Raw genomic sequence first — 6,233 nt, 5'->3', positions numbered from 1 at the left:
ACAGGTGGCCCAAAGGTTGCACCCCATGTAAAGCATTTTACACGTAAGACAGAGCAGAGCTGGAGGCAGCAGAGTAGGCAAGCCATGAGCACTGCCATCCCTTGTGTGTTTCCACAGGTATACACACAGATGCTTTCTTCATTTTGATGGAGTTAGGACGTGGCAATGCCATGTGATTGGGCCCGTGCTGCCTGCTCTAGCAGCCCACTCTGCTCAACACTCTTCTCTCAATTACTGGGCAATTACTTAACAATTAATCTCTCCCACTTGGTGCTCTTTTACACTGTTTTCAAGCTCTTTACATCCCATCTGTTTCTAACACAGGCCCTCAGCTAATAAATATTATTTCCCTAGTTCAGCTTTGGGAAGGATTACTGCACACCTTCTTCATTTAGAAGCTGAGTGCAGGTAATTAAATATCACATATGTTCGACATTAGTGGGCAGCATGGTGATCCCCTCACAGCCTGCTGGAAGCATGCTGCATCCTGAGAGCCTATCAATTACGCTCCATTCGCTTGGATTATAGTCACTTCCTTTCTTCCCTTCACTGCATGGGGGATCATGCAGTTATCATTTTGCATCCTGACGTAAGGAAAAAATGCCACTTACATTTTATAGTCATAGAATGGATTGGGTTGGAAGCGATATTAAAGATCATTTAGTTCCAACCCCTGCTGTAGGCAGGGCTGCCCCCACCAGCTCAGGCTGCCCAGGGCCCCATCCAACCTGGCCTTGGGCAACTCCAGGGATGGGGCACCAAGCTTCTCTGGGCAGCTGTGCCAGTGCCTCACCGCCCTCTGAGGAAAGAATTTCCTTCTAACATCTAACCTAAATTTCCCTTCTTTTAGTTTAAAGCCATTCCCCCTTGTCCTATCACTATCAGATCATATAAAAAGACTGTCTGCCTTCTGTTAATAATCTTCCTTCAAGTACTGGAAGGCTGCAATGAGGTCTCCCTGAAGCCTTCTCTTTTCCAGGCCAGAAAAGAGCTTGTTTTCCAGAACAAGCCCAGCTCCCTCAGACTTTCCTCGCAGGAGAGGTGTTCCAGCCTTCTGATCATCTTTATGCCCTCCTCTGAATCCACTCCAACAGCTTCATGTCGTTTTTGTGCTGGAGGTCCCAGGCCTGGATGCAGTACTCCAGATGGGGCCCCAGAAGTGCAGAGTAGAAGAGGACAATCAGTGAACTCAGTGGTCAGTAGAAGCGAGCAGACAGGCTGTCGAATCTCCTTCTCTGCCAATATTCAAGACTCCCTTGGACACTTTCCTGTGCAGTCTACTGTAGGGAACATGCTTCAGCAGGGGGTTGGACTAGATGATCTCCAGAGGTCCCTTCCAACCCTTATAATCCTGTAATTCTGTGATTCAGTGAGACATTCATCATGGTCAGTGTGGGCAATCTGCATGTCTGCAAGCCCAAGAGTCCAGCAGAGATCTAGTGAAATGACATCTCAGCCCCAGCTGTACGTCTGAAATAGGCTGTGTGGCCATGGCATTAAAATCCATTTCTCTGCACTGACTGCTGAGAAGCTAGGGGTGACTGGTGCATGGCAAGATTTCTCTGCTGCACCCACCTAAACTTACGTGCCATTAATCCCCAGGTGATGTCCATCAAGACTGAAGTTTGGGAATGATCAGTGGGCAACATGTGGACTAAAGATTCCTTAGTTTCTCCCCACAGTGTGTTATTTTCATTGCAGCTTGTGGCTTTGCTGAAATTCCCACAAATTATTTGTGGTGTAATACAGTATTTTTATATATTTAGGTTGGATATTAGGAAAAATTTCTTCTTGGAAGGAGCAGTGAGGCAGTGGCACAGGCTGCCCAGGGAGGTGGTGCAGTCACCGTCCCTGGAGGTGCTGAAGAAACGTGTGGATGTGGCACTGAGGGACGTGGGCAGTGGGTGTGGTGGGGGTGGGCTGGTGGTTGGGCCAGGTCATCTTAGAGCTATTTTTCAACCTTAGTGATTCTGTGATTCCGTATAAGAATACAGTTGTCTTGCCCTTTGTGATGGAAAAAAAATCTTTTATTGAAATTATGAAAAAGATAAAGCTACAAATGGGAAAAATATATATATTGGAGATCTGTGATTTTTCAGCACTATCATAATTCATATACCTCTGTTCTTTCTGCCCCTGGCTCCTTAAATGCCTGCCCAGAGGCCAGTGTGGCATCCTGCTGCTTTGTGCTTGGCAAGATGCCCCATTCTCTCAAGCCAAATTAAGAGTGGGAGAGACCCCTGAAAATGGCAGTGGTATGGTGTGCTGGGGGTGCCATCTGTATTTAGTGCTCTGAGCTGCCCGGCACTAAGCTGCTTAGGGTGATCGGCTCCCTTCCAGCTGCTTAGTTGCCTGCGGGGGACTGAGCGGGATCTGTGGGGGGGGGGGGCAGAAGCTACTTTGTGGCATCTGCCCATGCTGTGATTCTGCTTGGGAAACCCCAGCCAAAGGTATTTCACTGAACTCCTCCTTCCTCCCCACTTTCAAATGCCTTTCAGCCATGCCCATGCTCTCACTCATGAACAGTTGCTTAGGACATGCACGCACGCTATTTAAAGGACCGTCACGATTTACAGGTGATTGAAAAGGATTACTGATATGTTTAAAGTTAAGAGTCTTTGTAAGGATCTGGGTCTTATTAAGTAACTGTGATTTCATTATTGGCATCCTCATTGTTCCTCCCTGTGTTTCTGACACATACTGTGGCACTGAATTTGGGGCATGAGATTTTGGAAATAAACTGTTCCAGCTTCAGCTGAATTTCTTCTGGTAAAGGCATCTGGAAGCCCATTCTTAAATATGAGTTATTTGGGAAAGAAAATGCCCTTATTTGTTTCACTAAGCACCCAGGACATACTGATGCCCAAAACTCAATGAATGAACTACAGGTGGTACTACTATGTTCTCTGTTACAAATGCTACTTTTCTTCCATTAATCCAGTTTATGAAAATACACATGAAGTCCTAATTAGATCCATCAGAATATTTTACCTGGAAATAATTCAGAGCTTCTTCTGGATCTCACTGGAAGAGGCCATCTTCACATCCAAAATTTCTTGAACTTCTCTGTTATTTTCATTCCTATTATATTAACCTTTTTATTTATTATCTATTTATTCCCTATTTTATTGTGTATATAGCATCTTGAAATAATTTCCTAAAATACAACCCCTAATCACAGTTCATTTGATCTCGTCATGCTCTTTCTTATGTTTTAAATTTTGGTTTATCTTTCATAGCTCTGAACAGTTCCACACACACACCCCCTCATCCCCACCCCCCATGGAAAATAAGATCATTTTCTGTATAGTTTCTGCTTGAATTCGGTCTTTAAAAGATTTCTTCTTTGCAAATCTCAGAAAACTTTTAAAATTACTAAAGGTTTTAAAGTATTTATAGATTTGGGAATAAACATAGAATATTACAAAATGCTCATAAAAATATTTATTACCTAGCTGATATAAGAGTATGTGACATGTGCAATTGAGAAATACATTTATCATGGTCAGCGTATGGGAATTTCAGATTTACTGTTACTGTTATACTATTCAGTGCATTGGAGAAACACATCACAGCCATATGTAGCTCTCTATAACATAATTTACAGCTTTCCCTTCAGAAGAATTTTCAGAAATATTTTTATACACTCTAACTAATTACTTCTCATAAAATCAATACAGAATTCTGTGAATTTTCAGCCCTGTAGTGAGAAGAGTGGGTGATCTCCAAGAGGTTTCTTGTGTCTACTTCTCTGGATGTGGCTCTGGGCAGCCTGGTCTGGTGGTTGGCGACTCTGCACTTAGCAGGGGTGTTGAAACTGGGTGATCTTTGTGGACCTTTTCAACCCAGTCCATTCTATGATTCCATGATTCTTTTGTTTCATCCCAGTTTGGAATTCCCATGGTATCTCTGCAGCTATGAAGCCAGTTTTGGAATGTAATACCCTAAAAGCAGTGAGAAAGAGTAGAAATCTTAGAACAAGTCATTCATGTCTGCCTTGGGGGAGAGTTACAGTTTGTTCTGTATGAATTCAGTCCGTTTTTCACAAATACTCATTTTATTTGTATGTGGGTTTTTTCCACAATTTATTTCCTTTTCCTTTTTCCTTTTTTTTTTCTTTTTCTTTGCCTTTGTGTTGTTTTTTTTTTCCTTTTTTTTTTTTCTTCTTCTTCTTTTTAACATATTGTTCCTTCCTTTTTCCTTTCTTTTTCTTTTCTCATTTTCTCTTTTCTTTTCCCCCCTGGAATTAGGAACACAACCTTACTGTTTCTACTGAAAGCTTTGATACAGTTTTTGTTGTTATTGTATTATATTTATTGTTCCTTTTCAGATGTGCCTTCTTGCAAAACCTATTTGTTCTACAGCACTTGTAAACTAGTTCTGCAGTAAATCAGTAACCAGACTTCTTATTACCGATTGCTCCTGAAATAAATGACTCATTTACCTCTACAATGTATTACTCTTTTCTCCCTAATTTAGGAGATGACTTATCAGAGCACAGTCTGAAAATCAGAAAGAGGTACACGGTGACCTGCTATGCTGGTATAATGAGGAGCACACCATTGTTAGATCCAGGGTGCAGCCAAAGGTGGCAGTGACCTTGGGAGCCCAATTGTGCTGGGCACAACACAAACATGGCACCTTGCCTCCTAATCAAGGATGGGTGGCACAAAGCGAGTGCAGCGAACCAAGGCAGAAGAGGGAGATAAGTGTGAAAAAGAAGAGATTGTGCTGACAGGCATTCAACACAGCAACTGGTCTGAATCAGTTATGTGGGCTTTGTACATTAGCTGCTGCGTCAAAGACTCCTGAGCAAGCCTTACCTTCTGCACCTCAGGCTTGTTCTTTGCCTCCCACAAACATCAAGGTAAAGAAACCTCAGCTTCACTGCAACTATTTATTATTTAACAGCCTTTTATTTGTATGTTGTTTCTCTGCCCCGGGACATTTCCTACTCTTCCAAATAGCATCAGTTCTGAAAAACACTGCAGATAATTGTCTCTCCTTCGGGGTCTATAATGCAACATGGACAAGGAGGCTATGGTCTCCTTGCTTGCTTCTTCTCATCACTATGGTTTCAAGACAAAGACAATCAGTCTGTACAAGGTAAAGTAACAACACGTAGAGTGTTTTTACCTCTCTTGGTGCTTAAAATCTTCTTGTGAATGCAGTGAACACAACGGCTATCAGAAATGACTCATTAAGTTGTGTGTTAAAGATGTTTTGCTATGACAACCTGAGTCATATTTTCAGTCAATGCAACTGGAAATAGCTCACATTGATGGCTGATATGATCCAGGCCACAGCAATTCTTTCTATACAGTCGGCTACAAAGACCAAAAAACAATTAGAAAAGTGATCTAAAGCAATTTATCTCAGTCAACAATAAATCAGACCCTGTCTAGTGGTGTTGCAAGATGCAAGATTGTCTTGGAGAGGCTTGGGGAAGGATAATCCAAGTGGAATATGCATGTTCAGATCACCTGGTTACTGAGGCTTAGTGGCTGTGGTGCCCAGGAGTTGAGCTGCAGGCAGCCAGCATGCAAGTCATTTGGACACGGTACTGTAGGGTGTCAGCAGGAGCTTGGCAAGCAACTGCAACAGCAAGCAGAACTTTGGGGATGATGGTGCACAGAGAAGGGGATGCCTGGGTGACTGGAGCAAGTCAAGGGAAGGAAAGAAAACGTGCTGAGGAAAAAGAACGTGTCAAGGGTGAGACTACTTTCAACCACTCCAAGAGGAAAACATGCTATATCTTGAGAGATTTGCAGGACAGGATCTGCTTACCTGAGCAAGAAGAATAGTGAGGAGGGACTCCAATATAAAACACCAAGTACTGGGAGAGTTTTTTTATAACAGCAAAGAAAAACGTCACAAGAACAAATGTATGTGAGAGAGAATCAGGCAAAGTTAAGCTAGAAATTAAACATACCTCTAACAGCATTTAATATCAGGTCAAATTGTTATATGAGATTAGGGATTTTCTTTACGTCTGCTTTCTCTTTGAGGCGTATAGTTTGCTCAAGCTGAATTTAAAGTAAAAGCAATGATATTTTTTATTCTTTATATGTTCACTTTAAGATATCTGGTTTGCCTTAATGAGACCCAGACCTCACTCTGTCTGTGGGAGGCTGTTTTAAGGGGAACATGTCTATCTGTGATAAAGTAACTGAGAGGGGCTGCTCAGCAGATAAAAAGCACTTGAAAAAGGTAAATTAAAGTCTTCACTGGGG

The sequence above is a fragment of the Meleagris gallopavo genome, chromosome 1, assembly GCF_905368555.1.
Source record: "Meleagris gallopavo chromosome 1, MGAL_WU_HG_1.1, whole genome shotgun sequence".
Taxonomy (NCBI): Eukaryota; Metazoa; Chordata; class Aves; order Galliformes; family Phasianidae; genus Meleagris; species Meleagris gallopavo.
Note: the sequence above shows the minus strand (reverse complement) of the source record.